This window comes from Natator depressus, chromosome 2 (genome assembly GCF_965152275.1).
Source record: "Natator depressus isolate rNatDep1 chromosome 2, rNatDep2.hap1, whole genome shotgun sequence".
Lineage (NCBI taxonomy): Eukaryota > Metazoa > Chordata > Testudines > Cheloniidae > Natator > Natator depressus.
In genome coordinates this window covers 24,688,525-24,714,533 of record NC_134235.1, presented here as the reverse complement: position 1 = coordinate 24,714,533, position 26,009 = coordinate 24,688,525, and the positions used below count along the sequence as shown (strand labels likewise).

Here is a 26,009-nt window from a genome sequence, read left to right as displayed (position 1 = left end):
CTCCAATATGTACTGGAGCCTGCTTGTGTCTGGGGACTCTGCCAGAGGGTTCCCCAGCATGGCATCCAGGAGGTCTGCCAAGACCTTGTGCAGAGCCTGCCAAGAAAGGGAGAGCCGGGGTCAAAGTCAGGGAAACTGGGGAAACTTCTCCTTCCTGTCAATAGCCCCCTGCTTGGCCAATCAGCATTGAGACTCTGAGAGGTGGGAGGCTGAGGGGTCCCATAGATTGGTCCAGGTCATCACCAAAGGGGATCACTCTCAGAGCACTGTTCCAGCCCCACCTCTTTGTGAGGGCCTCCTACAGTGAGAGAACCCCTCCCCCCGCAACACAAACCTTCTTAGTGGAGGGAGGAAAGCAGGTAAAAGGGTGAAAAAAGAAGCAGAGAAGTAGAGAAAGGAGGGAGGAAAGGGGAAACCTAAAAGGACAAACCCCAATGTCCCTCGTGATTCTACGGGAGAAAGTCCTAGGTAGGAAATCAAATCAAATCAAATCCTGCCATCTTAACCAAGTGGATGTTCATTTTCTAGCAAAATCAGCAGCACGAAAGGAGAAAACGCAAAAGAGGGTTCATCCTCATGCTCATGTACATGAATCCTAATTCTCTCTCAGTCCTCAGGCAGAGACCTTGAGGAGGAAACTTACTGCAGCAAAGCCACGGGGGTCTCTGAGGTTGCCCCCGCCCTGCACCTCTGTCCTGCCTGGCTGATGTCAGGGTCTCTCTGTTAGGTCACCACCTCCCCTCCCCCCCGACCTTTGCCCAATAGGCTAAGGTCCTAACACAGGCCTTTGTGATGTCACTGCCAACCCCACTTCTCCCCTGCAAGGCTGATGTCCTGCCCCTCTGGATACACTGACTGATCAAAATAAAGTGCTCTCAAATGAGCTACCGACCAACAGTTGTTCATAGCCATTATTCAGCTAGTATGTTAGAAGAACTAAAACAGAGAAAATCATGAACTGCTCAGAGACAATTATTGGAAAGAAGCAGCAAGATCAATTAAATACATGATAGGCTGTGACTTATTTGCTTGGTCTTAAAAGAGAACCAAAGGACCTGAGTCCTCCTTGTTAATAGCCCCCTGGTTGGCCAATCAGCATTGAGCCTCTTAGAGGTGGGAGGCTGAGGGGTCTCTCCAGATGTCCCAAAGGATGGCCCAGGTCACCACCGGAGGGGATCACTCTCAGAGCACTATTCCAGCCCCACCTCTTTGTGAGGGCCTCCCCTGACATAAACCTGCTTTGTGGAGGGAAGGAAGCAAGAAAAGGGGGGGAAAGAAGCAAGAGAAAGGAGGGAGGGAAAGAGGAAAAAGGAAAACTAAAAGGACAAACCCCAATGTCCCCAGTGATTCTAAGGCAGTGGTTCTCAACTGGGGGCACATGTACCCCTGGGCATATGCAGAGCGAGTGCATCAGTTTTATGACAGGCTACATTAAAAGGACTAGCGAAATCAGTACAAACTAAAATTTTATATGGACAATGACTTGTTTATATTGCTCTATGTACTATACACTATGCATCCGATGAAGTGAGCTGTAGCTCACGAAAGCTTATGCTCAAATAAATTGGTTAGTCTCTAAGGTGCCACAAGTACTCCTTTTCTTTTTGCGTATACACTGAAATGTAAGTACAATATTTATATACCAGTTGATTTATTTTAAAATTATATAGTAAAAATTAGAAAGTAACCAATTTTTCATTAATAGTGTGGTCTAAAACTTTTGTATTTTTATGTCTGATTTTGTAAGCAAGTCGTTTTAAAGTGAAGTGTAACTTCGGGGTATGCAAGACAAATCAAACTCCTGAAAGGGGTACAGTAGTCCGGAACGGTTGATAGCCACTGCTCTACTAGCATTGCACTTCATTAACTAAATCAAGGTGTTAGTCTCTAAGGTGCCACAAGTAATCCTCCTGGTTTTTACAAAAACTAATTTCCCCTTGCTAAATACTCACACCTTCTTGTCAACGGTTTGAAATGGGCCATCTTGTTTGCATTGGCCTCATTAACACTACAAAAGTGATTTCCACTCCTTCTTGTCAACTGTTCAGAATTGCCTACTTCCAACTTAAATTGAATTGGCTCGTTAGCACTGGCCCCCCACTTGGTAAGGCAACTCCCATCTTTTCATATGCTGTGTATTTATTCCTCCCTACTGTATGTTCCACTCTATGCATCTGATGAAGTGGGCTTTAGCCCATGAAAGCTTATGCCCAAATCAATTTGTTAGTCTCGAAGGTGCCACAAGGACTCCTCGTTGTTTTTGCTGATACAGACTAACAAGGCCGCCACTCTGAAACTTCATTATATGGATTGTAATAGACTGGCCAGATTGTATAGCAAACTATAGAGAAGAGAGACATCTAGTGGTAATAAATGAATTTATGTGGAAATTACAATTTACTTAGTCTGGGTCTGATCCTGGAAGTAAAGGGTGCTCAACATCTGGCAGGATTAGGCCTATAGACAATTTGATTGATAGTAATTTCATCTTCATATGTTGGAATGGCATTACCAAGGCTGTTAGGGCAAAAGATGCCCTGACAACTGTCTTATTCTTTAAGTATTTCAAATTATTATTAACGTGATGGTAGCACCAGGAGGCCCCATTGTGGTAGGTGTTTTAGATACACAGTGAGAGACAGTCCCTGCCCCCAGAGAGGCTTAAAATCTAAAAAGACAAGACAGGTAAAGAATGGGAGAAAGGAAGGATTTTTCCCTGTCACACAGAGAGGCTGACAGTCAGGAAGTGTACTCAGGCCTCTTGAGACACAATCTAGGGCCATCCTTCCTGTCTTATCTTTCATTTTATCCTCCATCCTTTTCTTCAAATGATTCCTGCTCCAAGGGGAAGTGGAACAATATTCTCTCTTTACGTAGCACCATAGAGATGTCAGGCGCTTTATAGACACATCAAACCACAAGATCCTTGGCTCAGAGAAGTTTACAGTCTTAATCACAAAGAAAACAAACTATGATGGAAGATTTCAGAGTAATAGCCGTGTTAGTCTGTATTTGCAAAAAGAAAAGGAGTGCTTGTGGCACCTTAGAGACTAACCAATTTATTTGAGCATAAGCTTTCGTGAGCTACAGCTCACTTCATCGGATGCAGTGAAGTGATGAAGTGAGCTGTAGCTCACGAAAGCTTATGCTCAAATAAATTGGTTAGTCTCTAAGGTGCCACAAGTAATCCTATGATGGAAGAGGATGTGGAGGACGCAACAAAGAAGAAGAGGGAAAAGAGAACTGCTCTTGGAAGCACTAGCCATGGCTTAGCAATATCTCAGTTGCAAAATTTTCTCTTTCCTACAAGCATGCTGTAAATGTTTTGTTAAGTATTTTAAGATTTTATATAGCACTAATCACTCTGGCATCTAAGCAATGCAGTCAACAGGGCCAATTATGGCCCTCATATGCCCGTACAGAGATTTTGAGCTGCAGTGAAGCCCAAAGACAGGCTAAGAAAGGCTGCCATAAATTAGCTCTCAGAGCTGCTGTAACTTACATTGGGGGCTGTCTGGTCCTTATACCAGTCTGATATCTTGACAGCACAAAGATGGCCTAAAACCACCTTTGTCCCCTACCTTAAGCTGTATCTTCTGTGTTGCATCTCTCAGGAGCTATAGTGTAGAATTTGTCCCAATATACATAAAACATTGGGTGGCTGCAAGTGGATTTCCTCAGCGTGCTTGCGGGAAGCAAGATGAAAAGAGGGTTCTATTAAGATTTATTGTTGTGTGTTTTGCTCCTTAGACAGCAACAATAATATGAATAAATCACATGGGCACAGTTGAGTCCCAGATAACTATGTTTATTAACTATATACATATATGCAAGGCCTAGCTACATACTAGAGCTAGGCAAATTATGTCCCCTGGAAATTCTGGTTTGTGACATTTGTTTTTGTCCTGAATTGAAATGAAAAGTTGAAATATCAAAGTCTCTCATGGAATGAAATATTCTGGAAAATTTTGATCAAAATGACTCATTTAACTTTCAACATTCGTGTTTCAGTCTGTGGAACCAAATCAAAATGTTTTGTTTTGAGTAGTATCAACATGCACTTAAATGCCTCTGTGCTGCCATGGTGCCTCCTGGGCGTTATAGGTTAGAAGCCCAATGTCCTGGCCAGGCTACATCTTATGGGACTCCCATGATCCATGTAGTGTCTTGGTCAGAGGAAGACCACAATGCATCATGGAAGATGTAGTATGGCCAAGGAGCCCAGCCCATGGAGGAGAATGGGAGCATGAGGTACACAAACTACAACTCTCATGAGGCACCATGATGCTTTAGGCAGATGCAGTTTAATGTCAGACTGACTCAAATCTAAAGGCTTTCCAACCCAGAATGAAATATTTCAGCAGAAAATTTCAATTTTGCAGAAACTGCATTTTTCTGTCACAAATCATTTCAACAGAAAGTTCTCAAGCAGGTCTACAACTCAAACAGTGCTGCTGCTTCTAAAACATAAAACACAGTGAGCGCCACTAGAGGGCTAACAAACTAATTAAAGGGATGCTTCCCTATTCCTATAGATGACAAGAATTTAAATAAATACAGTATATAAAAATACAGACTCCTGTCCAGTAGAAGATATTACCTCATCCATCTTGTCTCTCTAATATCCTAGGACCAACACAGCTACAACAACACTCCAAACAACTCAGAATAAACAGAGCCAAATACATACTTTCCTACATGACCACCTCCTCCAGGGAATGACTGTAATATCTGGTTGCCTTACATACACTAATGCAAGAGTCCTGTCCCATTTGATAATAAACTACCTTACCGCATGTACGTTTTCAGCTTGTGCAGGAGAAATCTTATTTTGTACATCTCATTCGGGATGTTTTGGAGAAGACTAATCACTTCCCACTTGTGCTAAACACTAGTCAGATAATTTGACTAATCGTTTCCATGCAGGTTGTCTTGAGAATTAAACCACCTGTTTCAGAACAAAAAGCCGTAAAACTCTAAGGCTCAACCAAAGATTAATACCACACTTAAACAAAAGCAGAATGGTTTAAAAAAACCCCCAACACCCTAGTCAGTTATTTCTATAGGTTTTTGGAACAACTATTGGCTTTTTCTCTATTACATTTTATAAGCCTTTTGCATATGATATTATCTACATTTTTAACTTCTGTGTTTATATTCATCACATTTGAAAGGGAGAAAATTAGGATTCTTTTAAATAAATATTGATTGATTTAAGAAGTTTAAACAGGTTTACAATTAGAATTTTTAATTATTTAATTGTAATTAGTATATTCATGACACTTAAACAGAAAGGAACCGAAAAATTAAATGGAGAGGAATTATTTGTTCTTGGACAATAAGTGGGATTCTCCAACTGTCTAAGACATCTCATGTGGCTGCCAATAGTGTGGTATCTGAGCACCTCACAGTTCTAAATTTAGTTATCCTCCCAACACCTCTGTGAAAGAGGAAAGTGCTATTTTCCCCATTTTACAGAACTGAGGCACAGGCAGTGGGTCCAAACAGAGCCCAAGGTCACTCAGGAAGCCCAGGCAGGGAACTGAATACAGATCTACCAAAGCCCAGCCTACACCCTAGCTATTGGATCATCCCGCCTTTCATCCTAAAGCCTTGTCTACACTGGTGGTGGGATATAGGGTACGTGTAACTACACGCCACAGTTAACAGCAAGCTGCATCCCCATTGTGGTGTGTGTAGCTGCACATGGCAGTGAAAGGCTCTGGCAGTGGGGAGGCTGTAGACGTACAGTTTTGTAGGGTATATACCCTAAGGTTCTGGTGTGTCTTTACTCTGCTCACCTAAGCAGTCTTTGCACTACTATTTACACCCATACTAGGGGGCGTGCAGCATAGGTACTCTACATACCACCCTCAGTGTAGGGGTAACCTAGGAGTCTATCTCGGATTAAGATATTACAATGCTTTTGGCCAAAGCCCATAAGTGGGAGTTTGAGGACAGGGATTCTAGTTCCAGCTTTGATACCGATTTGTTCTGAGTTTCTGTTCCCAATCTATAAAATGGAGATTACCATATTTCCCTGCCTTAAAAGGAGGATTTTAGGCTAATAAATTTATCACTTTGAAGTCCTCAGCCCACAAATGTTATAGAGGTACAAAGTAGTACCATTAACCTCAGTCCCTTAACATATTTGAATGTAAAGATGTTTTCACAATTTACCACAAGAGGGAGCCAACTGAAAATGTATCAGAAAATAAATTTAAAATTTCCTTTGCTTTTTGGGAAAAGCAAACCTGGGCCACATACAAAAGGAGGTTAGTATAGTCTGTCTTCATGAGTTTAGTAGGAAATATTAACCTTTTCACAGCTTTTCATTCTTATTGATGCCCTTTTCTGGAGGAGGATTTTTCAAAGTCCTAATAAATGCACATTGTATAGCTTTATAATAAACTCTGAAATCAGGCAAGAAAAGGAGATCAGATATGTGAAACCATGCACCAGCTTGTATACCACACGTTGTGAAATGACAACAATAGTCTACCCTACATATAAATCAAATGGCAAATGCACCTCCATACTTACCTGCAAACAGCTCAAAGAATAATACACTGATCCATATTGTTTGCTTGTGCTGTATACTGAATCCAAAACGTGTGCATACAGTCAAAACCAGAGCTACACTCTCTAAAATGATGTGCTATTCCAGAACCAAAATTCTCTGTTTCCCAGACCAGTTACAATTATCAAGTGACTACAATTTACCTGTTTGACATAATTTACAAAGCCCAACAACGTGAAAGCAAAGAACTCAACAATAGCTAAGGACATCATAAATCAAAAAAACACTGCCTACATAACTCAGTCGGAGCCTGCACAGACAAGGCAGACAAAGGCTAATCTATACTGCACACTTCTTTTGGCGTTGTGTAGCATACATTCTCAGGTAGTCCCCCAGCACGGGATTAATAGAAGAGTAGACGGTGAGGCTTAGCTTGGCTAGTAGAATACAGACATGCCTGAAGGGTGTGAATACATACCCAAGTACATACCCTACGTAGCTGTGTACTGGCCTCCCTGTCTACACTGCTAGTTTTAGCCGTGTAGTGTCACGCTACCTCCCAGCTGCTGGAGCCCTTCCCCGCTGCAGGAAAAGACTCTGACAGAAGGGAATGGCTCTGGCAGCAAGGAGGCAGCTGGGAAAGGCTCTGCCAGCTCCTCACTGCTAAAGGTTTTCCCCAAGGCAGGTAAGACTCCAGCAGGAGAGAAAGGCTCTGCCAGCTCCCTGCTGCTAGAGCCTTTCCCTGCCAGAGGGGGAGACTCCTGCATCAGTAGGGCTAGATTTACACCTTAGGCGCCCCTAGGCACAGCATCTTCAGCCAGAGCCATCCCTAGCCATTTTGGTGCCCTACGCAGCCCATCTGCGGGGGGGCTGTGAGGGGCCCGAGGCCTCCGTGGGGGTGAGGGGCTGGCCCCAGGCCTCCATAGGAGGGCGGGGGGAAACCACCCCCGGCCCCAGCCGGCTCCGCTCTGCTCCCCTGGCTCCCAGCCTTGGGGGACAAGGGGGAACCAGCCCCCAGTACTCGCCGGTGGCACAGTTGGGAGCCAGGGGAGAGAAGCAGGCTGGGGCCAGGTTGCTTCACTTACCACTTACCCTGGACAGCAGGGAATGACTCTGGCAGGGTGTGGCAGGCAGGAAAGTCTGAGCCTTTCCTCACCCAATGAAAGGCTTCAGCAATGGGGACCCATGGAAGCCTTTCCCCACTGCCTCCCCCCTGCCGAGCCTTTCATTGATATGCTTAGCTACATGCTGCAGTGCAGACGCCGCCTGCTTTTCAGTGTGGTGTGTAGCTACATATACCCTACAGGCTGCTGAAACTGGTGTGCAGTGTAGACACAGCCAAAGGGTGGGAAGGGAAACAGAGGCACAGAGTGTTGAGTAACTTGCCCAAAGTCATATGGCAGGTCAATAGCAGAGCCAGAACAGAATCTAGATCTCCCAAGTCCCAGTCCAGTGCCCTAGCCACTAAATCATACCATTTTTTAGTCTGCACTTGATGAGCACTTAGACTCATATTTGGTTACTTCAGTGACAAAAATAAGCATTTGTGGCCCTACATACAGTACCTGAAATTTTAGCAAGCACCAAAGCAGTTAAGGGACAAAATACCAAGTCAATTGAACTAGCTTTTGGGAAGTCATAATTAGGGACACATAAAAACCAGACATTTCCCCTCTGTAAGACACACACCCACAAAACACTGTCATTCAATGGCAAGGCCACATAACAGGCCACCTTTGAAAGCCCTAATGAATAACTTCTAAAGAGCCCTTCATAAGAAGAATAATCTTAAATAGCCACAAGATACTAGGCAAGAGCTTAATAAAATACACAAGCCCCACATGCAAAAAACCAGACAAAACAAACAGAAACCGAGAGCAACTCCAACCATAACAAGATGGGCCTCGTAAAGGGGAATTAACAGCAAAACTCTCAATAACATGCCTATGGATGGCCAAAGGTCTGCTCCCTCCCCATCTTACAGAGCACATAGAAACCAAATTAAGCTGTGGTGCCACGTCAGAGCACACTGACTGGGAGTCAGGAAGTCTGGGCTCTGCACCAAGCCCTGCCACAGACTTGCTGTGTAGCACTGGGCTAATCACTCAGTCTTTCTTCACTTCAGTCTCCCCTTTGTAAAAATGAGGAGAACACGGCATTTACTTAGCTCACAGTGGTGCTGCAAACTCTTAAATGCCATTCCCGCTTGTTAGACACCCAGTTGGTAGAACAGGGTGGAAGGCACTAGAGAAGGGCGAACCACTGGTTTTATCTAGATTTTTCCATAACATTATTTTCTTGCTTGATAGGGGTTCTTGAAAATGAATGACTTTCCAGAAAAGCTCCACTCAGGGGTCAGTGAATTACATTACTGCACATGACAAATATTGCAGTGCTCAATGTGTGTGGGAAGCAGCATGCGAGCAGGGGCCCAATGTTTGCATTTTCCACTTAATACTCTGTGGCCATGAATTGTTACAGCAGCAGTGGGCCGCACAAGGAAAGGACAGCCTGAGGTGCCACCAGGAATCAGAACCACATCACACGGCAACCGAGAACTAGAGCAACTATGTCCTTTGTAATTTGTGACTATTAGAAAGGTAACTTAACAACAGTGACACCCTACTTATTCAATAAAGGCAACACCAAACAATGCACACTTATGCCCTTGTGATCAGTGCAATTTACAGATAGTGTCTATTGACCTAGAGTAAACCCAATTTCACAGAAAACAAATCTTGGCAGAAATTCAATGTTGATAAATGCAAAGTAATGCACATTGGAAAACATAATCCTGACACGTTTCAGAGTAGCAGCCGTGTTAGTCTGCATCCGCAAAAAGGAAAGGAGGACTTGTGGCACCTTAGAGACTAACCAATTTATTTGAGCATAAGCTTTCGTGAGCTACAGCTCACCCGATGAAGTGAGCTGTAGCTCACGAAAGCTTATGCTCAAATAAATACAAAATGATGGGGTCTAAATTGGCTGTTATCACTCAAGAAAGAGATCTTGGAATCATCTTGGATAGTTCTCCGAAAACATCCACTCAGTGTGCAGTGGCAGTCAAAAAAACAAACATAATGTTGGGAATTATTAAGAAAGGGATAGATAATAATACAGAAAATATCATATTGCCTCTATATAAATCCATGGTATGCCGACATCTTGAATACTGCATGCAGATGTGGTTGCCCCATCTCAAAAAAGATATATTGGAATTAGAAAATGTTCAGAAAAGGGCAACAAAAATGATTAGGGGTATGGAATGACTGCCGTATGAGGAGAGAGAAATAAGTACTGGGACTTTTCAGCTTGGAAAAGACACAATTTGGGGGATATGATAGAGGTCTATAAAATCATGACTGGTGTGGAGAAAGTAAATAAGAAAGTGTTATTTACTCCTTCTCATAATACAAGAACTAGGGGTCACCAAATGAAATTAATAGGCAGCAGGTTTAAAACAAATGTAAGTATTTTTTCACACAATGCACAGTCAACCTGTGCAACTCCTTGCCAGAGGATGTTGTAAAGGCCAAGACTATAACAGGATTCAAAAAAGAACTAGATAAGTTCATGGAGGATAGGGCCATCAATGGCTATTAGCCAGGATGGACAGGGATGGTGTTCCTAGCCTCTGTTTGCCAGAAGCTGGGAATGGGCAACAGGAGATGGATCACGTGGTGTTTACCTGTTCTGTTCATTCCCTCTGGGGCACCTGGCATTGGCCACTGTCAGAAGTCAGGCTACAGACTAGATGGACCTTGGTCTGACCCAGTATGGCTGTTCTTATGTTCTTACCATTAGTGTAGATGTGTTAATGTCACTTGGAAAGTACTAGCCCATTTGAAGCAATAGCTTCATGTATTTCCAGAATGAAGATCCCACATCCAAACCAGTTTCTGATCCAGACATACATAACCTAAAAAAGAACTTCCAGGTAACTTGGAGGGAAGGAAGTATTTTGAACAGTAGTAAAGATATGCAGAAGGGGTGCAGGGTCCTTGGGCTAAGGATTTGCTTGGGGAACAGGCTCCACACATGCCCAAGGATCCGATTCTGACTGAATTTTACTCCAGAGTAGACTAGGAGTAATTCCAGTGAAGTCAACGGAGCTTCCCTAGTGTAGGGGAGATCAGAGATTCAGACCCTAAATATCTCTATTACACACAAAAAACTACATTAAAAAGACTATTACTAAGGTAGCAAAGTCAAGCTTTCCAAAATTTGGAAATGCCAGAATTAAGATTGCTTGTCTAACCTGGTCCCTCTCCTTGTGCTGTCCCTCAGCCAATTCCACACTTGGTCCAAGGCCTACTTTCATCTCCTTGATCACATTAGGGAGGAGCAGGACTGGCACAGCACTGCTAAATGGGACTGAGAAACTCAGGCCTGATCTACTACTACTACTAGGAAATTAGATCAGTATAACTATGTCATTCAAAAGGTGTGAAAAATCCCCCCTCTCCCCAAGTGACACAATTAAACCAACCGAACTCCTGGTGTAGACAACACTAGGTTGACAGGAGAATTCTGTCAGGGGAACCTAGCTATTGCCTCTCAGGGAAAAGGCCTCCCATCGGCTTCACTAAAGCGCTACAGCTGAGCCACTGCTTCGTTTTAAGTGTAGACAAACCCTCACTTGCATGACTCTTCCCCTCGTCCCCAACACTTCACCAATGCAGATTCCTTCCCAGTTCCCACATGTAGACCAGACTGGCCATCCCTGGGTCTGTCGTCCCAATGTGCATCCAGTTCATGCTGCTTTGCAGCTGCTGTTTCCCTTAAGGATGCACAAACTAGGTCTAGGATTCATCCCTATAAAAAATAACATTAAAAGAAATTAAATCAATTAACAATCCAAAAAAGCAGACCCACTCCCCGGAAGGTTTTAGTGAATCCAAAAAACATGCACCATTAAAGGCTGAAGATCAGTTATAAAAATAGAGTGTGGTCTTATAGACAGGCAGTGTAATCCAATGGTTCGAGCATGGTGCTGTGACTTTGGAGAATTCGGTTCTATTCTCCATGTGAATATTATCTATTCTCTATCCTCTGCCATGCGACATTGGTTAGGTCTCTGCACCTCAGTCACCTCCACCACCCTTTGTCTGTCTTGCCTGTTTTGGATGTAAGCTCTTCAAGAAAGGGACTGTACCTTCCCTTGAGTAATTATTATGCCTAGCATAGCGGGGCTTTTATCTCATTTGAGGCTGCTAAATGCTACTGTAATACAGATAAAAAGCTCACTTACACTTATATTTTGACCTTTAAAAATGAAATTGAGATAGAAATAAAAGAACAAGCAAGAAGGGTTAAGTCAAGAGTAGGAGGCTGGGAAAATAGAAGTGAGGGGTATATATTTACTTAGAAGGACATATTTGGCTCAATATCAGTTAGGAAGGGATCTCAAACACCATAAAATATTCATTATCTTTTGTTCTGTATCCTTTTTCATATGGGACACTTGCTGTAAGTGCCAGGTTCAGCAGAGAAACAGATGGTGGCGAATTGCCTTTCCAGCCTCAGGATTTCTCTTTCTTGTATGCCATGAAAAGGCCTAATTTCATTTTATTTTATGTTTTTAGAACTTGGATAAATTTATGTATGTCCAAATAAACAAACTGGGGGTTTCATGTCCCAGTGCACTTTAAAATACTGTTTTTATTCTATTCTAAAAAAAAAAAAAAAAAAAAAAAAAAAAAAAAAGAGTCCTCTCCCCTCGTCCCCCAAATTCATAAATCACAAGACAGAGCAGACGTGGGAGATCATCTGCAGCACAAGTTGGAGCCCTAAGGCCTAATTTATAAAGCCTCTCTGCTGTTCAGTATGGGCTCCTCAATCAGTTGATTCCAAATTCACGAGTACTGCCCTATAGAAGTGCAGTCTGTATCCCAGTCCTTGTCACTGTATAGTAAGTTCTTTCCCCACCCCGCTCACTGTTTTGCATTGTTCTTTGAAATTCTGTGATGCCTTAAAAGTTCCAGGTCAAAGGGCTCGTCTATACAGAGAGTTAGTGGGTAGCAAACTGGGGTGAAAATCTGCAGCACTCTAGTGTGCCACCCACTAACTAGCCATGTGGACCGTGCTACTATACACTAAAAGGTTTCAGAGTAACAGCCGTGTTAGTCTGTATTAGCAAAAAGAAAAGGAGTACTTGTGGCACCTTAGAGACTAACCAATCTATTTGAGCATAAGCTTTTGTGAGCTACAGCTCACTTCATCGGATGCATTTTCCACTGAATGCATCCAATGAAGAGAGCTGTAGCTCACAAAAGCTTATGCTCAAATAGATTGGTTACTCTCTAAGGTGCCACAAGTACTCCTTTTCTTTATACACTAAAAGTCGCCCAGTCTGCTTTGACCTACCGCTATTTAAAAACTGCAGTACACAAAGCACATGGCGGCAGGTGTGACACAGCCAGTTGGTACACACAGCAGGCTAAAATACTGTAGATTTACAACCTGTCTTGCCTCACATTCGCTCTACATAGACAAGCCCTAGAAGTCAATTGTATAGACATGGAACTTTTTCATAGACAAGGCTATGTTAGCATTATGATGGCAGCAAGGAGAACAAAACTCTTTGATCTCTTTAAATAAAAGCAGGGTTTAAAAATTAACTTATTTTAAGCTATATCAGTGGGCCTTCATTTTGGCTCAATCTTACAAAATTTAACAGACAGTGAAATGTAATTGTCATGTAATTGAAATTAGCAAGGAGCCCAAAACTTAGATTATAGTTCTGAACATTTCTGAACTGAGGAGAAGTTTGGAACTGGATTCAGTTCCAAATTTTTTGCTTTGGGCCATTTCTAGCAAAAGTAGTGTCAGATGATGCATATAAAATAAGCGCCGACCTGGAATTCTGCCTGAAAGATTAATAACGTCTGGATAATACATACCTGAAAGTCTTTGAACAAACTTCCTAGAGCTGTATATCTTATACTGGCATTGTAAGCTCTTCAGAGCAAGAACCAGGTCTTTTTTGTATGTTTGTATATTGCCTATCATGATGGGGCTTGTGCTTCTAGCATCACTGCAATAGAGAGAATAAATAATATAGTTAATTATAAACAAACTAATAATAAAAATCAAACCTGATAAACATTTTCACTCAAATACATGGAAAAACTCCAGTAATGGAGGAAAGGGGAATGTGTGGCACACTTTAGATGAGTCAAGGGTTACTGAAACTATCATGCTAGTTTCTTATCCAGAGTTTTAGGAATTTGGAAGATACAAAGCAATCCTAGAACACCTTGATCAGTCGGTCCATCAGCCCTCCTAGAGAGAGCACCAATCACAACACATCATTCATGTTGTTCTAGCCAGTCCTTCAGCCACCAGCTGGACAGGCTGCCAGTGGCACCGGACACCCAATCGGCATAGCGCACTGCAGTCCAGAACTCCTGAGTGATTTGCCAGCCTCAGCCTCCCAGGGAGCTGGGATTACAGGCACGCACCACCATGCCCAAGCAAGCCTAGATACTTTAACAAAAATATTTTGATTTCACCAACACCTATCCATCAGCTAACCAATGTAAATTCTAGTTTGGGCCAGTTTAAAGCTGGCCATGGTTCTGCACACAAAGATACTGTCCAGAGCATACAAATGAAGAGTTACTACACTTCTAGAAGCCTGCTCCGATCTGCTGTCTGAAATAACATAATGGTCAGGGCACATCACTCTTCTGGAACATCAGGAGAGTCTGACGTCAACGTACACGTAGTGCTTCTGGGCCTTTAATCAGAGAGCTGCTGGAATGCAGAGCTCTTCTGCTCATTTGATGATTTTTACCTCATGACACAAGTCTGGGCTCTGTGTCATATCTGTCCTACAACTAACTAATGCAATGCATCCTCATATGGATTTCCATATAAGAATGTGGTTCCGAAGGACTGGACCACTCCCGGGCATTCTGTTATGGTACCCAGGAGAATTTATTCCTAGAAAAAGCTGTAGAAGAGGACAAAAATGCTCTTCTCATATGATGCACCCTATCTTTGGGTTTTATACTACTGCCAATCACTGTAATTTCAAAGCGCCTTGCATGTAAAAATCAATAGCAATAGTTAAGGCCCCAGTGAGCTTCATGGAGTCTCTGACTCTTCTCCCATTCTGAGGTAAACATACACTTTGGAGTACATTTTTTTGGTCTGTACTGTTGGTTGATTTGTTTATTAAAGGGTTTTTTATTGTTTGTTTTGTTTTTAACCTTTAACCCAAGTTTATACAAAACAAATGCACTTTAACATTCATACTCTTTAGCCTGCCTTACCCAAGAAGTCCTCCTCTTTAAGATAATTTCCCTAGCATAGTATTTACCTTAACTATACTCAAGAGAACAATTCAGTTTCCCAAAGACAACAGAGTTAATCTTACTTCTTTAGTCTTGACCCTTTTCAGTCTAATCTCCCTCTTTCCTATGCTGCAGTAATTGTCACTCCAGCACGGGCTCTGAGAGCCCTGACTCAGATCACCTTTGTTGCACCACCTCATCCCCTACTCTCTAGTCTTGCAGGCCTGTCCAGTTACCATTTCATAAAGATGGATAGAGAAAATATTTTCCTCTAAGCTCCCACAGCTTGTGTTAGGAGCTCTCCTTTTGATTACCCTCTTTACAAACTGAAAAGACAGGCCCCTAACCCCTGAGTAGTATTTGCTATTATTCTGTTATATTTTTATTTTTTAAATTCACAGGTAGAGGAAACTGTGGTAACTCAAGTAAAGCAACATGCTAAATACATTGGCTGTCCAGAAAAATGACGCTGTGGTTACAACTTTCAGTAAATCTCAGAACAAAACAGAACAGGCCCAGCAAAATCCACATTTAGTAAAAAGGGTCATACTGAAAATAAGGCAAATAGTAATTGTGCTTTAGACTGGTTTCCACCATTCCAATTATATCCTTATTCTTAAGACACCAGCAGTCTTTGATGGAAGCATGTGGGGTACATCTACACTGCAGCAGGAAGGTGAGATTCCTAGCACAGTTAGGCAGCCTTGCACTCACGCTGTTTGAACAAGTGCACTACAAAATAGCAGTATGGACGTTGCGCATGGGCAGTGATTCATGCTACCTACCCACACTCGCACCCAGGGGATTGGGTAGACTTGGACTTGGGTGACTAGCTTGAGCTGTGCCAGTGCATAACATCCACACTGCTATTTTTAACATTCTAGCTTGAGCACTACTAGTGTGAGTCTGCCTACCCATGCAAGGAATCACACCTCCCAGCTGCAGTGTAGACATACCTGTTACCCTGAGAGCCCCTCAATGCCCACTGGCAGAGGGCCCACTGTACTGTAACTTGTTTCAGGCCTACCACATTCACTGTCCCCAACACACTTTTGTCATAATATGTATCCAAAAAGTATCTTATAAGGTATTGTATGTAAACTGATGATTTGCTGGGTCAGGAATAGGTGTGATGTATGTGTGAGCTGCAAATAAAGGGTTATGTATGAGTGCAGGAAATATGTTCTTTACGTGTATTTGGGAGGCAGAGCATAAATCAAGCCTGCCCTAGACAAAGGAATGTGTATTTACCTGTGTGCCTGGCTTGATTACAGGCAGAGGACAATGAAAGTATATTTACATATAAGGTAAACAAAGCCATCAAGCTAACAAGTGATGGAGGAAACAGCTTAGTGAGCTCACCGGGGGACAGAGTCTACATTCCCCAGGAAGTCTTCCTGGATCCAGAGGCAAAGACAATGGGCTTTGGGAAATATAAGGGGAGCAAAAAGACATTCTAGTTATCCATCACTGGGGATGAAGGGAGGCCTCTCATTCTGTGAATGTTGGACTCTCCTACCAGGAAGGGCTTAGAATCGTAGGAAAAAAATCATAGACTCTCAGGGTTGGAAGGGACCTCAGAAGGTCATCTAGTCCCCCTGCTCAAAGCAAGACCAATCCCCAATTTTTTCCCCAGATCCCTAAATGGCCCCCTCAAGGATTGAGCTCACAATCCTGGGTTTAGCAGGGCAATGCTCAAATCACTGAGCTATCCCTCCCCGCCGAGATTCTGTAAGTGAGAAAACTGTTTAGGCAAAGATAGAGTTTTGCTAGAATTAAGTTTTAGGTGCTAGAAAGATAAAAATATCTGGAAAAAAGATTACAGAAAAGAAGACATTGCATATCACTTACTAAAAGTCATTGGTTAAAGACAGACTACAAAAATTGTCCCCAGCCAAGCACATGGAGACAAATTCATCCCTTATGCAGCTCCAATAGAGTCAATAAATTGAGTTCCTTGAGGTATGGTCTTGACCCACTAAATCCGATCCATTTTTGTCTGGTTTTAACGGAATCTTGCCTTATTATGGTCTATTTCTGTCCTATTTTGAGCATTACAACATTTCCGAAAGGACACTAGGGGAGAGGGAAGAGAGCTAGTAAGTATTCACATGAGACGGAGGAGTCATAGAAGTTTATTTTTTATACAAACTAATCCTCCCTGAGTTATGTAAACTTCCTTGACTTACACAAACACTCTGAAAGGCAAAGGTTTTCTATCCTCAGTGAACTACTGACGTTAACACTTGTCTTTGCCCATACTGCCTGCTAACACTGTTACATGCTGCTCTCATACCATTAGTACAGGATCTCGTTCTCCATGACGGATAAATGAATTTAAGGAAAGGTGACTAGTGAATAAACACATGGAAGGGCTGCACTTTTACAAGGTGAGAAATTGGGCTAAATTGTACCTTGTCCTGAAAAATTAATAGGATGGTCACCTAGGACTGTGACAGAATACACCCCTGTATTCACATCCAACACACTATTATAATAATCTATGCACAAGGTATGCCTTGTAAGGAAGGCATCATTTGAAAACTCAAAATTAGCTGGTCAGTATTGTCCTGTTAAAATATATATGGCAACATTGTATGTGAAGTTATAAGATTTCCCTGCATGATGTTATTAACACATGTTCCAAACCCCACAGCCCTGCCCGAGCAGAAGTTGGAAAACAGGTCTGTCCTAAACAAAGAAATGTGTGCTTGCCCGGCAAGTATCTCATGGCATCCGGGCTCCGCAGGCAAGGGCCGGATCTGGAGTGCTGACCAACCAGTGCCTGGCTCTTTTGGACGAGAGGCAAGAGCGCATCAGGGCACAGCTTGGACCTGTACCTAGCGCCCAGTCATGCAGAGGCAGCCCTGCTTGGGGAGCAGGACAGGGAGGGCTGCCAGGCAGCCTGCCAATGCCCCAGCTCCTACAGCATGGAGAGCCAGGGGCCTGAGCAGCTGCCACCAGTTTCAGATCCGGCGGCTCCTGGCAGGAGGTGACAGTTTTCAAACTGTGAGGTGCATTTTCCCTCTGTGCTAATTGGAAGGCAGAAATCTGGGGGAGGGGCACACATGAACCCCTCGTGCCTCCCCCCATGCGCCGCTTGCTTGCCCCGGTCACTAAAATAACTAGTAATGGCTCTGAACATAAAGTTCTGTCTCCCACTGTCTCTCTCTTCCTGTTAATTTCTTTCTGAAGTTCTGACAATCCTTCATTTGCATTCAGCTCAGACTGGTGATAGGAAGCCCATTGTGAACAAGACAATGCTCAGTAAACAAACAGCTGGATAAACATCTCTCATCTGATAGAAAACGCTGGAAGACCAGCGGCTCTGCTGGGGGAGGCCAGCATTTGGGGAGGCCGGTAGCTCGGCCTTGCCCAGTGTTCAGGGAGGCCAGCGGCTCAGCCCGACTCTGGGTGCGGGGGCCGTCAGGGGTGAGGGGGGCCAGTAACTCATCCTGGCGCTCAGGGTGGCCAGCAGCAGTGGCTCTGCCTGATGTGGCTGGGGCGGGCGGGCGGGGGCTCCTCCAGTCTCGGGGGGCACCTCAGAGTCAGGGCTTCTCCTTTTACAGGGTGGGAGTGGGGTTTCAAGGCTCTGACCTGTGGGGGAGGGGGGGGGGGGAGAAGGGGCCAGGCCAGCAGTCTAGCCTCCCCAAAGTGCACGTACATCCCTGTTTATTTGCACTCTTGGATATACCTATATGTTGAATTGTTCAAAAATTAAAGCTAAGCTTTTAACCCATATTGTTCGTGAAATGTGCATTTTCTTCTACTTAGTATAACTTGAAGCATGATTTGAGAAAATATCTCTCTTGAGCTGTAGATACAGATAGGAAGCAATTGATACGGTTGTTTTCATCTTCTCTGCCATGTACATTATCAGTGGACACCTATGTAATTAGTCTTTTCATGTTATGGAGAGGTGTTCCAATGTATTTAATGGGCTTATCTGAACTCTCAGTATTAATGCATGGAAATATCATATGCGTGCAAGTTAAGGCCTCTATAGCATAATCACAGAATGCTTGGAGTTTCTACTGCTGAAATATGAATTATTGAAATATGAACATATGCTGATTTTACCAGAGAACTGATTCTTACACAGTTTTGCTGCATCTATTTGCACACAAGAGATCACAAAATGGGCTTTCAGTGCTAGTAGCAATGGTCCCTGGAATGCATCTTCCTTAATTCTGGTATCTAATGGCAACTTCTGGGGAAGAGAAAGGAGAACTGGTCAGAAAATGAGAATGTTTCAAAAATACTTAGGGAAAAAGGAATACATTTTTCACATATCACAATATTTCAATTTTTTTTTTTTTATCATATCACCTCAGAGGTGCCCCCACCTCCACTCTCTCTTTCCAGGAACTGAATTAACAAGTGAGTGGGATGCCACACGCTTCCCTCCATACATTTTTAGGAAAAAATCATTTTGGGATAATCAGAATATTCCATTTCAATAAAATCCAACTGTTTCATTCTGATTTTGCCTTTGTTTTATAATGTATAATATAAACATTATATAAGATTCCAGGATTGTCACCGTCTGTCACTCCAAAGCCTATAAAGGCTCTTGAGTCAGTATAAAGCAGTGGTGGGCAACCTGCGGCCCATCAGGGTAATCGGCTGGCAGACCATGAGACAGTTTGTGTACACAGGGACATGCTGCCTGCCACTTCCCGCAGCTCCCATTGGCCGGAAACAGTGAACCGCAGCCACTGGGAGCTGCGGGTGGCCATGCCAATGTAAACAAACTGTCTGGTGGCCCGAAAGCGGATTACCCTGACGGGCTGCAGGTTGCCCACCACTGGTATAAAGCAATGGAAACAGCTATAAGCATGGTTGACAGTTCTTTTTGTTTAGACCACCATCACATTCAATCACCACTGGGTTTTAAGGTATGTTACTGTCCAATTTTTAAGTTCAGCCATTTTGACTTTATGAATTACGCCCAGTTGGTATGCAGCTACAGTCAAACATGTATTGATACCAAAGGGAGTCTATTTTTTTGTCAAGGTCAATCAAACAGTCAAGATAAAGACTCCAAAGAAAATAATAAAAAAAATAACAAGGAGTAAATAAAAAGATTTTGGAATCTGTTCAAAAGCATCTGGCAGTCCAGATTTGGCATGCAATCAGCCTATTGACCACCCCAAGCTATACCAGAGGTTTGCGGGGGAGGAATAGTTCAGTGGTTTTAGCATTGGCCAGGGTTGAGAGTTCAATCCTTGAGGGGGCCATTTAAGGGTCTCGGGCAAAAATTGGGGATTGGTCCCTGAAGTCCCTTCCAACTCTGATATTCTATGATTCTCAAACTGGGGAGATGCCCCCTGGGGGGCACAATGTATTCTGGGGGGCATGAGAAGCTTTAGGGAAAGAAAACTTATTGTGCACATTCAAAGCTGGGCGGCCAGAGAGTGGTGGCTGCTGGCCGGGTGCCTGGTCGTGGGAGGTTTGTAAACTACTACAATACATACAAGGTGGGGGAGCAGGTAACCAAATAAGTTTGAGAACCACTGATTTATACCATGTCAAGAGTTCTAGATCATTGTGATATCATAGGTGACTCAAACAATGATTACCATTACTCTACAGCTAATTTGCATGTAACAACTTCATTGGCTGTATGAGATAGTCTGCCCAGATGGTTGATTACTTGGCAGTGTGCTAGTATAAAATACAAATCAGAATGTCTGATCATGTCAAAATGTTTGTTTCAATTTTTCTAATGAATTGACATGTTTCCAAGGAATGGTTTGATTTTGATTAAATGCTATTTTCTAAGGGGCAAATGTTCTGTTGGAAAAATTTAGACCCTCTCTAGTGTTTTATATTTATACATAGCAGCACCTGAAGGAACCCAAAAACTTCACACGTGTATACACACAGCAAAACTGAAAGAGCGATCTCTGGAGACAAGGGTGGGAACTAGGTAAGGCATGGCATAGGAGGTTGGCAAGGGAAAATGTTGGCCAAAAGCATTGGGGCAAATGCCTACCCTTATGAAAAATGACAACTGTCAACAAACAATGTAATTTTCAAACAGCAGCAACTTTTGGTCAATCCCTGCTAAAGTTGTATGCAATCCAGTGACTTAGGGCTGGTTTATGCTGAGGATTTCAGTGATCAGTCACCACTGTCACTGCAACAGTGCAAACCTCGAGTGTAGATAGGCAAAGCCACTATAAATTACAATTTGCCTGGGTGCAGGTCATCTCTGCTTGAAATCAGTGTGAACTGCACTAATGTAAATCACAGTTAATGGAAGCTTTGCCCATCTACACTAGGGATTTGCACTGGTGGCTGGACAACAAAGGCTGAAACTAGATAAAATCCACAGCGTAGACAAGAGCTTAGATGTGAAATTTGCTAGTTTTGTAGGCCATCCAAACCCCTTTTTGTTATTAACTTTATGATTCCACTTGGCTTATCTCACCCATCCATTGAGCAGCTACCAATTCTAGATGTACTTCAACAAACATTGAAGGCTTTCAAATTAGCGTTCTCTAATTTTTATTTCTATAACCTTATTTATCTTGCCTACATACTAACCTATAATCTCTCACATTCTCTCGCACACACAAATATGTACGTGCACGTGCGCACACACACGCACACTGCTCCCAGTCTTCTGCTGTTTGTGATTTCAGACAGTTTTATTTATTGGAACAGGTTCAATATGTTTTAGATAAACTATTTCAGCATATATAGATTAGAGCTAGCCAAGCCTAGCAAACCGAGCTGGGTGAAAATTTCTGGAGGTAACTTGTTTTCTTTGACAAACTATGATTTTGTTTGTTTGTTTGGTGACAAACAAAACCACCAACAAACCAAAAAGGTCCAGCCATAAAGGAAGTTGAAGATTTGATGCTTGGCTGTTTTAGGTGTTTGAATGTTTTCCCCTACAGAGATAATACACAGATAGTTAAAGATATTTTACTCAAACTTTCTAAATCTCATTTAAAATCTTAGGCTGAGACCAAGTATAAAAAATTTCAGCTTCAAAGGAGAATTTACCCAAAAAGTTGCGAGTCAGAACAAGAGTTATAAAAAAGGTTGGCAAGCAACTGTTACTACAATGAACTCTACTAAACAATAAATGTTTATAAAGTCCAAATTCAGCATTGCAATGTAGGATAAATGGCTTTAGCAGCAGTGCTTCTATGGACATTGTGGACTTCTTACACCAGCAAACTGAAACTTCCATTGTAGGTTTTGAAAAAAATATCTAATCCCCAGGGATTACTAACGATTGGTAAACAAAAGCAAAGCTAGTGCTTTTTGGAAGAAACAAACAGCAGTGCTTGAGGTTTGTTGTGGTGACTCAAGCACTGATACTGATCAATGACACCCTCGAGGAGGAAAAATTAGAGTGCAAAATTACACACACCATTCAGTTTAGATTAACAGAACCTTATGCAAAAAGAAGGGAACATGCTTATGATGTTTTAAAAAACTCTTTTATACACTTGCTGAGTTGGTTGTAATGAGACCCACCTGATCTGGCTACTTTGGTGATTCAGCAAAGTAGCTCCACACCCTCTCACAAAATCCTTGAGCTTGATAACTGATGTATCAAACTATAATTGCTATGTGTGTGAAATTATAAATAACTTTTGCTTAATTATAATCCATTTTTAGGTTGTGCTCTATAGACTGCCACGAATTTTCAAGGAGAGTTAAGTTTGAAGGCATGGTAGCTATCTGTTTGTTAGCTAGGGGGAACCAAAAGACACATTAGTCAAAATTTCAAATCAGTGAAATATTTAAAATGACCTATAACAAAACCAGTTTCACTAATTTTCTTCAAACTGCGCGAAACATTTTCCTTGACTTTCAGAATAAAATTAAGCAAGCTTCAGGTCATTCTGAAATTACAGGGTTTCACTGACCACTGCTCCACAGTCTACAATATCAAACATCCCTTATCAGTTGCTAAAATGCTCTATTTTATCAGAATGGGAAGATAATATTTATGAAAAGCCCTTTAGCTGATGTGCAATTTGGGACTAATCATTCCATATTCACTGCTATTTTTCAGACCCACTCACAAGTCCATAATTACTATTCCATTTCCTTCTGTACATTTTTCTTTTTCTTTTGTACTTTCAATAAATACAAGGCTTTACCACCAGACAATTAGACAAGAACAAAAAACCAAAACAAAACATGCAGCATGGTACAAGGCCAAACCATAGTAACACACAATTACTTTTCCAGCATGCAGAAATTATGTACAGAAACACAAAAGACAAATAATGTATGTATATTGTGTAGCTGACAGAAATAAAACCTATTTATAAAGATCAAAGGTTGTTTTCAACAGTATATTACCATTTCTGGAAAACCAATCTACATTATTTTTAGTACAGGTTAGGAACTGTGAGCAATGATTGAATTATTTGCCAAGAACATGGTTAGACAGAGAGACTTGGAAAACTGGAAACTGTGATTTCTTTCCAAAGGAAAAGTATATCATAGTCACAGCTGGCATCACTACATGGAGGACTTTGGGCTTCTAATACATTTTATGAGAAACAACACGTTTTAATATAGAGCAGCCTATTATTATCAGGTTAACAGGAGTTATTCTTTAATGGAGATTATCCAGGTCTAGCTGAAACTTTAAGACACTGAGTTGCCTCTGAAATCCTAAAATTATTCTGAAAATATTTATACTACACCCTGTAAAACAGAATGCACACACATTTGGAGGATACCTGCCTAATTATATCAATAGCCACCTCTGAACTGGGTGAAACTTTTTAGTGAATAGCCCAAAAATGCAGTTTTGGTCAGCCCAAAACTATTTTCTCAAATCTGACACAAAGTCACTGAAAAGTTTCCACCAAAACCCTTTTTTTAATTAATTTTTTGGGCGGGGGAGGGAGGGGGGGAAAAAGGGTGTCATTCCTCAACCAGCTACTAGAGGAAGCAGTGGTGCCACCCCTGCCCCAATGTACAGCACAGAGCTGAACTTCAGTTTCCCACACTGCAGTTCAAATCCCTGCTCTACATGAGGTCGAGGGGGAGGCCGGGGAACTGAACTCAGGTGTCTCACATCAAATCCGAGTACCCTAACCACTGTGCTATGGTATATCCTACCTGAAGTCTCTCAGTCTCGTCTGTTGAAACTGTTCCACTTTATATAAAATATTTGAATAGTCATTAGGCTTTGAAAGAGAAAGCAAAGAGCAACAACTCTCTCGACTGGTGGTTAAAGCATTTCACTGGCACAGAGGTGACCCTAGTTCACATGTGTGCTCCAATGTCTATTTAATTACTTATCTGCAGCGTAACATGAATATTACATTGATGGGTTTACTAGATTTGGACAGATTACATAACCAGGACCAACCCAAGTCTTGCTGCTTTTGGGGCCCAAGGTAAGACCAATCTTGCTGTTCCCTCAATTCTATGGTTTCTCAATGACCTGGCAAGGTTTCTCTGAAAAAGAAAGGACAAGCAGAGGGTCAAGGTTTAAGGGTGCAGTGTAAAACAAGGGGTGGAGGGAAAGAAAAGATTATAGTCCTTTCAAAAAAGAAATATTGCTTTTCATATTGGTGCCTAGGTATGCATAGGTAGATAAGATAATACAAAGAGAGGTATAACTCAAATGCCTAATGCACAGCTAGGAGAAAGATTTTTCACTTAAAGATCCCCTATTTTAACCCCTTCCCCTAAGTGATATAAAAGCTCTTACTCAAGTTCTTTTGATCCACATCTCTAGAAAAATTCAGGAAAACAAGTATTGATATTTTAAAAAAGATGAAAAGCAAGCAGAAAAATAGATGTTGGGACAAAAGGGGTTGGCTAGGTTTGAGCCAGGGGTTATAATTGGGAGTAACTGGATGAAAATGAGCAAAGGAAAATTTTGGGTGCATGGCAGGAAAAAAAAACTCCTGACAATGAAATCTTTTAGGATGTGGAATGAGATTGCCAATGAGAATGGTGAAAAGCCCATCACTTGTTTCCTTTAAAATTAAGAAAATACTGTAGGGAACGTTAGCTGAGGAAGGGACAAGAATGACCTAATTAATATATTCCATCAATAACTTCTGGTACTATGAAATAGACTGAAACTGTACGATGCCAAACCCACTTCTCTTTCCTGTGCTTTGTTGTGGTCTTCCAGAATAATAGTATATATTTCAAATATATGCAAAAAACCAACCTGGTCTATAGCTGCTATAAGTATGAAACATAGCATATATCTTTTCTTTTGCATCATTTGTTGACCACTGTTGAGTCAACAAAATGCTCTGAGTCTGCTTGAAGGAAAGTATCTTTCATCCTTCACCGAAAAGGTCTATTGCTATAGCAGGTGGCAGCCAAAGGTGGCACTAGTTACTGATTAACTGGACTATAAAGGTGGATAGAAAGCTGGCTAGATTGTCGGGCTCAACGGGTAGTGATCAATGGCTCCATGTCTAGTTGGCAGCCGGTATCAAGTGGAGTGCCCCAAGGGTCGGTCCTGGGGCCGGTTTTGTTCAATATCTTCATAAATGATCTGGAGGATGGTGTGGATTGCACCCTCAGCAAGTTTGCAGAGGACACTAAACTGGGAGGAGAGGTAGATACACTGGAGGGTAGGGATAGGATATAGAGGGACCTAGACAAATTGGAGGATTGGGCCAAAAGAAATCTGATGAGATTCAACAAGGACAAGTGCAGAGTCCTGCACTTAGGACGGAAGAATCCCACGCACCGCTACAGACTAGGGACCAAATGGCTCGGCAGCAGTTCTGCAGAAAAGGACCTAGGGGTTACAGTGGACGAGAAGCTGGATATGAGTCAACAGTGTGCCCTTGTTGCCAAGAAGGCCAATGGCATTTTGGGATGTATAAGTAGGGGCATTGCCAGCAGATCGAGGGACGTGATCATTCCCCTCTATTCGACATTGGTGAGGCCTCATCTGGAGTCCTGTGTCCAGTTTTGGGCCCCACACTACAAGAAGGATGTGGAAAAATTGGAAAGAGTCCAGCGGAAGGCAACAAAAATGATTAGGGGACTGGAACATATGACTGATGAGGAGAGGCTGAGGGAACTAGGGATGTTTAGTCTACGGAAGAGCAGAATGAGGGGGGATTTGATAGCTGCTTTCAACTACCTGAAAGGGGGTTCCAAAGAGGATGGCTCTAGACTGTTCTCAATGGTAGCAGATGACAGAACAAGGAGTAATGGTCTCA

At 42.3% G+C, this 26,009-nt stretch overlaps 1 long non-coding RNA gene across 1 annotated transcript; it reads right to left on the bottom strand.

The window, feature by feature from the left end:
- Positions 1 to 11,192, bottom strand: LOC141981286 (uncharacterized). Its single transcript, XR_012637717.1, has 3 exons — positions 11,160 to 11,192; positions 10,319 to 10,439; positions 1 to 96 (listed from the first exon to the last, which is right to left on the bottom strand). It is a non-coding gene; the product is annotated as an uncharacterized LOC141981286 (long non-coding RNA).
- Between the last annotated feature and the right edge of the window lie 14,817 nt (positions 11,193 to 26,009).